Below are 10,756 nucleotides of genomic sequence, written 5' to 3' on the forward strand. Positions count from 1 at the left end.
TTGTCTGCAACCCACCGACGACTCTCTTTCACTTTCCTCCACTCTCCTCCGTAGCCGCAGCAGTTATATTAGCGGCTAATTGGCTAACTGGCTACAGCTGACGGCCAATCAGCCACAGCTGTTGGCCATCTACTACCCGAGCCAGTACTCCTCCACGTGAGGCCGAGAGCCTGTAAACTACTTTCTGGGGCTCTGCCCCCACAGCACTTATAACCTGCTAACATCATGGATAATTTAGTTAAATCTGTTATTGTCTGTCTTTGCTCATTAGAATGTATAGTCCATAAAGAAAGGGATTTTATCTATTTTGTTCCCTCCTGTTTCCCCAAAATCTAAAACTGTGAACTAATATATAGCAGAAACTCAATAAATATTTGTTGAATAAGTGAATTCTGCCAGATAAAACTGCCTTCATAAAACTACATAGAGTATTAGCTTGTATGAAATCAACATCTTTACTATACATCCAGTAGAAGTCAGTCCCTGTGCTGTGCAGGTAGTTAATTGGCAATCTTGTTATCATAAGAAGTCCTGTGATAAGACAAATCTTTTCGTCAGATATAATCAGCCTTTTGAGGCCACTCTCCTACCAGGTTAGCCTTATGGTTAGGTGAGATAGGTAATTACTATCTTCTGAGAGGGATTGCCTAAAGCAGTGATTGACCTTGTGATCCAATACCATCTCTACCATATATTAACTGTGCGACCTTGATCATGGTACTTGAATGTTTTAAAGCTTCTGTTTTCTTATCTATGAAATGGGGATTACAGTAGCATTTTCCTCATAAAGATGTTGCGTGACCAAGTGGGACGTTATACACAAAGCACTTAACACGGTGCCTAGAACATTGTAAGAATCAAAGAAATTCAAGTGATATTACAGGGAGGATTTCTAGGAAGACTCCCAAGTCTTTCTCACTGTTGAAAGCATGCCTTCCCCCACCCCACACCCCTTTTTTCTTAGATATTTAAAGGTTCTCTGATGTTGTCAGGGGTTGTGTGGAGTCTTCTGTAATGAGTGATTTTACATTACACAAATTCTAACCCAGTATATGCCAATTCTTCACAATCACCTCTTTATAAATTGAAAAAATTCTTGGAAAGAATGCCCAAACTACTAAATTAGTCAATATTTTAGAACAGTGTAGCACACCAGAGAAAACATGGGCTTTGGTGACAGAGAGACAGTGGTTCAAATTCTGACTAAAACCATTACATGGCCTTGGCCAAGTGATATCACTTCTCTGGAGTTGAGTTTCCTAATTTATAAAATGTGGACAATAACATCTACTTTGTATGGAAAATATTGTAAAATGTTTCTCACAGTTGCTGACAACATAGGGGTACTTAAATAAGTTGACCCTCAGAAGTTCAGAGGATGGAGTTTTAACGAAGTTAACTACAGTCTGATTCTCCTGAGATTTGTACCATGTTGGGGTTATATAAGAAGGAAAACAATACACCAATTTATGCACCAATGTGGTCTCATTTAAATCTATCAAGGTTCTGAAAGGTAGGTTACCCCATTTTTATAAAACCTGAAAAACAGGAAGGGGTCTTGGAGATCTCATGAGAAATTTCTGACATGAAACTTCCTGTGTTTGCCTCTTTGCTCTGCCTACCAGAAAATTCAGTGAATTCTTGTGTTCAATGTGTATTTGCATCTCTATTAGCAGTAGTGCTAAGAGGATTTGTTTTCAGATTTTCTATGTATATTTTATTCATTTTATTTTAACTGGCTATAAGCCACCACAAATGAGGTAGAGATTTCTTAGCTAGCTAGTAATGGAGCAATGACAAGGGTTTGTGTCACATAATTCCAGGCTAAGGACTCTCTCATATATTATGGAAATTACATAATGGTTCTCACAAGCACACAACTGAAGCCAAACTTATTGCTTAGGTTCTGTCATCAAGAGGAGCAAACATCAGCCTTCTATTTAAAAGGAGAAAATATGAAAGCTTCTGTGTCCTTATTTCTAAAATGGAGGGATAATATCTATTTCTTAACATGGTATTGAAGATTCAGAGAAAATATTTGCAAAAGCATTCAGTATAGTATTTGATAACACAGTGACATTGAAAAGTCTGAAATATTGACCCTTTAAGATATAAATGCAGTTCTATTAATCAGAAGTAGTAAAACTAAAATGCACAACTTTTAAACATCATTTAGAAATCACTTATCTCTCTGAACTCCATGCACTGATATAATATTCTGTTCCAGATTGAGCCAAGATCCATACTTGCTGCCCTTTCATGTCATAGGACATGGAAATCCGGGAAAGTTGTCAACAATCTCTAAATTCTAACTGTAAATATATCTACAGAAAACACAGAAATCTATAAAGAATACACACATATGAAGTTTCAGTTTCATAATTCACACAATAGAGTACCCAGAAAACTGAACCAAAATCATGGTTTTGCCTCTTTGAACAATAGCAAGCTTCCCCATGTTTCACAGTCATTGACTGTATCCAAAAATGTAGCCAGATACATATACCATTAAAATGTTCATTTGTCCTCAAGGGAGTCCAGGAAAGGGCATTATAGATCCTCATTGTTACCTTCTCCGATGACTGCTTCCTCCTGAGGGTGCTCAGTGGCAGTATGCACCAAGCTTTCACAGAGGGTCTAGGCAGGCAGGGGGTCCTGCGTATCTTGGGCCCCAGCAAAGGGACAGTGACTTGGGGGATGTCAAAGGCATACGGGGAGCAGACGAGGTGTGTGGCTTCATGGTAAGGGCTGGAGGACAGTCAGCATTTTCCCTGTGAGGGGTCCTCTTCCCATGTAGCCTTCCCTTTTATAAACATCCTCCCATCCCCACAAAATGCAAATTCCGTAAGGCAGTTATTTGTAGAACCTGAGAGTATATGTATATCCCCAAGCCTGGGTACTTGATAGGGAAGAGAAGTGGAGGAGTAGTAGGTAGAAGGGACACAAAGTGGGGACTGAAATATATAAAAATGCACTTCACAAATTTCACAAGATTATGCTGGCTAGCTTCGATGTTTGGAGTTTGGTCCATGGTACTGAAAGAAATATTCCTAAGGCAAGTACTCCACAACAGAGAGTGCTGAGATACTGGAATCTGTGCTATGACTTAGAAGCTTCTCTTCTGTCAACATGATTTTCATGACTGCCAAAAAAGTAGGCAAAAATTACCCTTCAACAAACAATGAGTATATGCAGTGTGCATATATCTTGGATGAAGCTGTATTTCAGCAACCTCACATCCTATTTACGGATGGGGAATTTCCCTTGACTTAAATTTCCACCTGATTGCTTTCATTTGTCAGATGACAGCAGAGGCTGCCTTGGCTTAAACACCACCTTCTCAGATTGTGTGTGACTGACCACTTGCGAAGGAAAAAAAAAAAATCCACCCTCACGTTACACATCAGTTGGCGGTCTCTTCTCAGGCTGGAAATCATACCCCAACAAGTGTGCTCTCCCTTGGGATGGCAGTCACACGTTTCCACATGCCTATTTGGCCTTCTTCCAGATGGCATGTGTTTGGAGCTGCTCATGGGAGGTAATTAACCTACGGAGGGAATATTTACTCCCTTTTGCTCTTTCATTAAAGATAGAGCTGAGATGAGTTTCAAAGTCAGTGCTTCCTTCTATCCACAAAGCTGAGTGACACGTATTACCTGTTTTGCCTCCAATGAATATTGTGGCATCAACCTGACCCCAAGAGATTGTATGAATGAAAATACAGCATAGAAGCATAAAGATGAATTATTCCATTGACTCCTCTGGAAATTAATTTTATATATATTTTAAACTTAGTATACTATTTGTTCTGAAATGGAGGAGAGTGCATATGCATCCACTATTGGAAGGGATGTGTGTAACTACCCATTCACTTTTCTAGAGTACTTTACATACATTACCTTTTTGAAGACAGGCAACAACCCCGTGGAGTAGGTCAGACAAATCATACTCCATTTTGAGGATTATCAAGCTGAAGCTTAGGGAGTTTAAATGATCTGTCCAAAATCTTATGGTGAAAACCAAGTCTAGAATCCCAAAATGTAGACTCCCATCTCCTTTAAACTTTTAAAAGTCATCTATGAATGAGTTTTCCACCATCTCTCCAAGGGGACCTATGGGAAAAGCTGCTGTACATTGACTGAGTGTCACTCCCTCTGACATTAGCTTACATAATTTGGCTCTCTCAGCTTATTTTGTCCATTCCTAGAACATCCATTATTTTTCTTTGGCATAAAGGATTACCAGGTAGTAGAAAATTACATATTCTTTGTATAAATACAAACTAACAATTTAAAGCTTAAAAATCCAAGAGAAAGGACTAAAATCTTTGGGTTTTTGTGTTTTTTTTTATGGTTATAAAGGACCAGTTGAAGTGAAAAAGCAAAACCTCTAGAGAAATGTTGATATCTATGAAAAACAAAGAGTGGAAGTGACAAATTTAAGCAGCCATAGTGTTATGTTACAGAAGGAAAATAGAAAAAAATTATGAAGGCCCACACCCACTACCCGTTTGAGTGAAACATTAACAACCATGGCATTGTTACAGTATTGCCTATATAAAGCTTTTCTTGATAAGCAGGCTTCTCTATACCCACACCCCTCTTTAAGCATCCTGTTTCCTCACTCTGGCCTTTTCACACTATACCTGCTCTCCCTGTCTGATATTTCAAGTTTCCATCTCCAGTCCTCCTGCTCCATCTAAAATACCCATTGGAGGAGAGATCCAAGATGGCAGAATAGATAAATGCTGTGCTTACCTCATCCCGTGAACATATCAAAATTACAACTAAATTATAGAACAGTCAACCTGGAGAAGCATCTGAAGTCTAGCTGAACAGAAGTGTTACAACTAAGGATATAAAGAAGCCACATCGAGACTGGTAGGAGGGGTGGAGATGCAAAATGGGCTGGACCCACACCCACATTTGGTGGTTCAAAATCAGGAGAGATATCTGGGCCACAGAGGTTCCCCATGGAGGAGTAAGGGACCATCAGGCTCTCTAACCTGGAGTACTGGTGCTGGGAAGAGGAGCCCCCAAAACAATTAGCTGTGAAAAACAGTGGTAATTCTGACCACCTGTGTGTGACAGAAGGCTGCAGGAAACCCAGATATCCTCTTAAAGGGTTCACACAGGCATGCACCCTGGGCTCTAGTGGAGGGACGGTGACTTGGAGGGCATCAGAGACATATGGAAAGAGACTGAGTTGTGTAATTTTGGGCTGAGGACTGGAAGGACAGTCGCCACTTTCACTGTGTGAGGCCTTCCTCAGGTGCAGCCAATAGGCAGGAGCCATCTTTCCTGTGTTGAGCCTTCCCCAATGCCCATGGCCAAATTTGAATCGGTCTGGTGAGCTGTGCTTGCTCCACACTAGTGACCCAATGAGACCCTGCCACACCAAACTCCATACTACAGTAGGCTTATCAGTGGCTGAACCTTATGGGAACCAGCAGGTGGCAGCAGGCCTTGGAGGGTTCTGGCTCTTTGTGAAGTCATCCCAGACCTGGTAATGGAGGTAGCCATCCTCGGTTCACAATGTGACCTCTTACACAAGCCTCCAGGGTTAGCAGAGGCAGCAAAGAACCATGGATTACTTTGTAGCTCCTACCATGTACTCCTCGATTGATCACAGACAGTGGTTGACCTGGGCCTGCACTGAAGTCTGTACCAAGAGGCCCCAGAACCAATATATGTGCAGGTTGGATTCAGACCACAGCAGAACACCATCCAATTAGCCCTATAAGTGGCACACCCAAAGGGTGATCTCAATAGGCACCAAAGCCCACTGGGGTGAATCCTGCTCTGTGGGGTAAGCTTCCCACACAGCAGCCCATAAGCTGTGGACATGGCCAAAGCCCACAGCCAGTCAGCCTGAGGGTCAATACCACCCACTGATATGCCAACAGCAATGAAGCCTCAACTATAACAGGAGGGCACACACAACCCACACTAGGGACACTCATGGAACATGCAGCTCAGGTGAACAGGGAAACTGTGCCACTGGGCCCCATAGGACACTTAATACACAAGGCCACTGGGGCAAGACTGGGAGACAGAGCAGATCTACCTAATACATAGAAACAAGGAGAGAGAGAGAGACAGCCAAAATGAGGGGGAAATAAAGAAATAATGTCCCAAATGAAAGAACAGGAGAAAGCTCCAGAAAATAAATAAATAAAAATAACTAAACAAAACTAAGGTAAACAACGTACAAGAGATAGAGTTCAAAACACTGGTTATAAAAATGCTCAAGGAACTTAATGAGAACTTCAACAAAGAGATAGTAAACATAATAAAAGGAGACAGAAACAATTAAAAAAAAAATCAGACGTCATCAAAATGACTGCATGAGGTGAGCCTCTGTAAATCTCCACTGGAATTTACAACTAATCAAACAACTATAACTCCACAAAGGACTCCCTGCACAGCAGACAGGCAAGACGAAGAGGCCCACTACTGAATTCACCTAAAGGTGGGAGAATCTTGTGAGCAGGGGAGGAGGGAAAGAAGTGAAGAGACACAGCTGCATGGGTGCAGGAAACAGAAATAGCTTAGTGCTACTAGCTTGCTGCATGCAGGAAGTACCGCAGCTGCAGGAGAGGGAAGAACTTGGACTGCTAGGGCTCCGATTATGGTCCACAGGGCTGAGGGGACAGCATATAACATGGCTGAACCCAACGCTCATGGTAGAGACCTCGGAGAAAAGACTGAGGGAAGAAGGCTGAAAACGGTGGTTTAAGCCCTCACTGCCGCAGAGAATGGAAGTCTTAGGCACTGAGACTAGCTGCCCATTCCCTACCCTCCCAGAGCTTTCCCAGCCCCCACCTGCCCAGTGCTAGAAGTGGAACAGTGGCAATGTCAGATCAAAATAACAGAACATTTGCTGTTTGAGAACTGTGGACCACAGACACAGATGCGCAGCCCAACTAGTGCCAGAAAAGGGGAGGGAGCTGTGAAAGCAGAACCGGCTGTGGTGGTGGTTGCCGCCATTGCTCTGGGCGACCTCTCACAACTCACTGCGTCCCTGGCCCCACCTATCTGGACAGATCCCTGCAGGAGTAAACAGAACTGCTGAAACATACAGGCTCTGAATCTGGTGCAGGAAGAGCTTTGGAACTTCAAAAGCTCTCCGCATACCCAAACGGACACTGTGCCCTGTGACCCAGGTGAACTATTAACAGAGGAGAAGCCCATCTCCCAGGGAATCCCCCCATTGTGTGAGAAGCTGGAATAGTGCAGAGAAAACATGGCACTACCGTATGAGACAGAAAAAAAGGCTGTGTTTGGAGAGAAAATAAAACATTCTACCAACAAGTACTGGAAAACAAAAGAAAGACGTCTTCCTATCAACCTGTTGCAGAAGCCACTCCTGTGGATGTCTAGGAAGAGAAATAATAAATCAGTAATTGCCATGAATAACCAAGGCAACAAGACAGCTTAGAAAGAAAGTGAAAAGTCTCCAGAAAAGAAATTTAAAGATGTGGAAATATGTGATTTAAATGACAGAGAATTAAAGATTGCAGTTCTGAAAAAACTCAACGAGATGCAAGAAAACACAGAAACGCATTTTAATGAACTTAGAAACACAATCAAAGAACAACATGAGCATTTTACAAAAGAGATTGAAATTTTAAAAAATAACCAAATGGAATTTCTGGAGATTAAGAACTCAATAGAAGAAATTAAGACTGAAATAGCCAGCTTAGGAAGTAGAGTTGACCAGATGGAGGAAAGAATCAAGACATCAAAGATAGAAACCTGGAAATGACACAAATGGAAGAAGAAAGAGACTTGACACTTAAAATTAATGAAAGAATTCTACAAGAGCTTTCTGACTCCATCAGAAACAGAAATATAAGAATAATGGACATACCAGCAGGAGAATAAAGAGAGAAGGGAAGAGAGAATATATTCAAAAAAATTGTCAATGAGAACTTCCCAAACTTGTGGACAGAACTGGATCCTCGAATCCAAGAAGCAAATAGAGCATCTAACTGCCTCAATCCCAACAGACCTTCTCCAAGGCACATTGCATTGAAGCTGTCAAAAATCAACGACAAAGAAAGAATCCTCAAGGCAGCCAGGGAAAAGAGGACGGTAACCTACAAAGGAAAGCCCATTAGATTATCATCAGATTTCTCACCAGCATCTCTACAAGCCAAGAGGGAGTGGAACCAAATATTCAAATTATTGAAAGAGAGAAATTATGAGCCAAGAATAATAAACCCAGCAAAGATATCCTTTAGATATGAAGGAGGAATAAGGACCTTTCCAGACATACAGAAGTTGAGAGAATTTTCTAATACATGACCTGCACTACAAGAAATACTAAAGGAGGCTATTCGACCTCCATCAACAGGGAAAATTTGTGCCAACCAAAACATAAAAAGGGGGAGAGTAAAGGCATGAACCAGAATACGGGAATGGAGAAAGTAAGCATGCTGAACAATATGGAATACTCAAAATATCAAACTTTTTTTTACATAAATTTAACGGTAACCACTCAAAAAAAATCCGGAACTGAAATATGTAATGTAATAAAAGAAGAAACAGAGGGAAACATCATAGAATACCACCACACAGAAATAATAGACAACAACAAAAAGGCAAAGAAACCATGGAGACACAGACTTACCAGAAAACTAAAGATAGAATGACAGGAAATCCTCACATATCAATAATCACCCTAAATGGAAATGGACTGAATTCACCAATAAAACGGCACATTGTACCAAATAGGATAAAAAAACTAAACCCAACCATATGCTGTCTCCAAGAGACACATCTCAGCTACAAGGATAAGCATAGACTCAAAGTGAAAGGGTGGAAATTGATAATCCAAGCAAATGGTGTCCAGAGAAAATCAGGTGTAGCTATACTGATATCAGATGAAACAGACTTGAGGATGAAAAAGGTAACAAGAGACAAAGATGGACATTTCATAATGGTAAAGGGGACTATAGAACAAGAAGACATAACAGTCATGAATATTTATACCCCCAATCAGGGAGCACCAAAATATACCAAGCAAGTACTAACAGAACTAAAGGGAGACATTGACCAAAACACAATTATACTAGGGGGTTAAATACATCATGGACAGCTATGGATGTATCATCCAAACAGAAAATAAATAAGGAAATAGAAGCCCTAAATGACACATTAGATTAAATGGACATAATTGACATGTATAGACCACTTCATCCAAAAACATCAGACTATATATTTGTTTTCTTCTGTACGTGGAATATTCTCAAGGCTAGACCATAAATTGGGACATAAAATCAGCCTCAGTAAATTTAAGAAGACGGAAATCATGCCAAGCATATTCTCTGATCACAAAGCTTTCAAATTGGATGTCAACTGCAAAAAGAAAGCAGGAAAAAACACAAATACATGGAGATTAAACAACATACTTTTAAAGAACGACTGGGTCAAAGAAGTAATTAGAGGAGAGACGAAAAGATACATAGAAACAAATGACAATGAAAATACATCCTACCACAATTTTTGGGATGCAGTGAAAGCGGTTTTAAGAGGGAAATTTAGAGGCCGGCCCGGTGGCTCAGGCGGTTAGAGCTCCATGCTCCTAACTCTGAAGGCTGCCAGTTCGATTCCGACATGGGCCACAACCATGTCGTGGTTCTCAACCACAAGGTTGCCAGTTCAATCCCTTGAGTCTCGCAAGGGATGGTGGGTAGCGCCCCCAGCAACTAAGATTGAACACAGCACCTTGAGCTGAGCTGCCGCTGAGCTCTTGGATGGCTCAGTTGGTTGGAGCGTGTCCTCTCAAGCACAAGGTTGCCGGTTCGATTCCTGCAATGGATGGGGTGCTACAACCCCTGCAACTAGAAAACGGCAACTGGACCTGGAAATGAGCTGTGCCCTCCACAACTAAGACTGAAAGGAAAACAACTTGAAGCTGAACGGCACCCTTCACAACTAAAATTGAAAGCACAACGGCTTGACTTGTAAAAAAGTCCTGAAAGTACACACTGTTCCCCAGTAAAGTCCTGTTTCCCTTCCCCAATAAATAAAAAAAGAAAATCTTAAAAAAAAGGACATTTACATTTAAAAAAAAAAAAAAAAGAGGGAAATTTATATCATTATAGGCCTGTCTCAAGAAACAAGACAAATCCCAAATAAAGAACTAGAAAAAGAAGAAGTGAAACCCATGGTCAGCAGAAGAAAGGAAATAACAAAAATCAGAGCAGAACTAAATGAAATAGAGAACAAAGAGACAAAAGAAAAATTAATGTGACAAAGAGCTGGTTCTTTGAAAAGATTAACAAAATTGACAAACCCTTGGCTACACTCACTAAGATAAAAAGAGAGAAGACACTAATTAACAATATCAGAAATGAAAAAAGGGAAGTTATCAGGGACACCACAGAAATACACAGAATCATCCAAGAATACTATGAAGGACTATATGCCACCAAATTCAATAACCCAGAAGACATGGACAAGTTCTTAGAAACATATAGCCTTCCAAGGCTGAAACATGAAGAACTGGAAAATCTAAACAGACGAATCACCAGTAACGAAATTGAATCAGTCATCCAAAACCTTCCCAAAAGCAAAAGTCCTGGACCAGATGGCTTTCCTAGTGAATTCTACCAAACCTTCAGAGAGGATCTAATACCAATCCTGCTCAAACACTTCCAAAAAATTGAAGACGAGACAGTACTCCGTAACTCATTTTATAATGCCAACATTACCCTGAGACCAAAACCTGGTAAAAACAACACCACAAA

At 40.9% G+C, this 10,756-nt stretch overlaps 1 long non-coding RNA gene across 1 annotated transcript in view; it reads right to left on the minus strand.

Annotated features, from left to right (window-relative positions):
* The window catches only part of LOC141569661 (uncharacterized), a 61,265-nt gene extending 51,292 nt beyond the window's left edge, over nt 1-9,973 (minus strand). Inside the window, exon 1 of the long non-coding RNA XR_012493398.1 lies at nt 9,732-9,973. This is a non-coding gene — a long non-coding RNA (uncharacterized LOC141569661). The remainder of the gene's footprint in view (nt 1-9,731) is intronic.
* Nucleotides 9,974-10,756: the final 783 nt, after the last annotated feature.

The sequence above is a fragment of the Rhinolophus sinicus genome, chromosome X (assembly GCF_036562045.2).
Source record: "Rhinolophus sinicus isolate RSC01 chromosome X, ASM3656204v1, whole genome shotgun sequence".
NCBI classification, from domain to species: domain Eukaryota; kingdom Metazoa; phylum Chordata; class Mammalia; order Chiroptera; family Rhinolophidae; genus Rhinolophus; species Rhinolophus sinicus.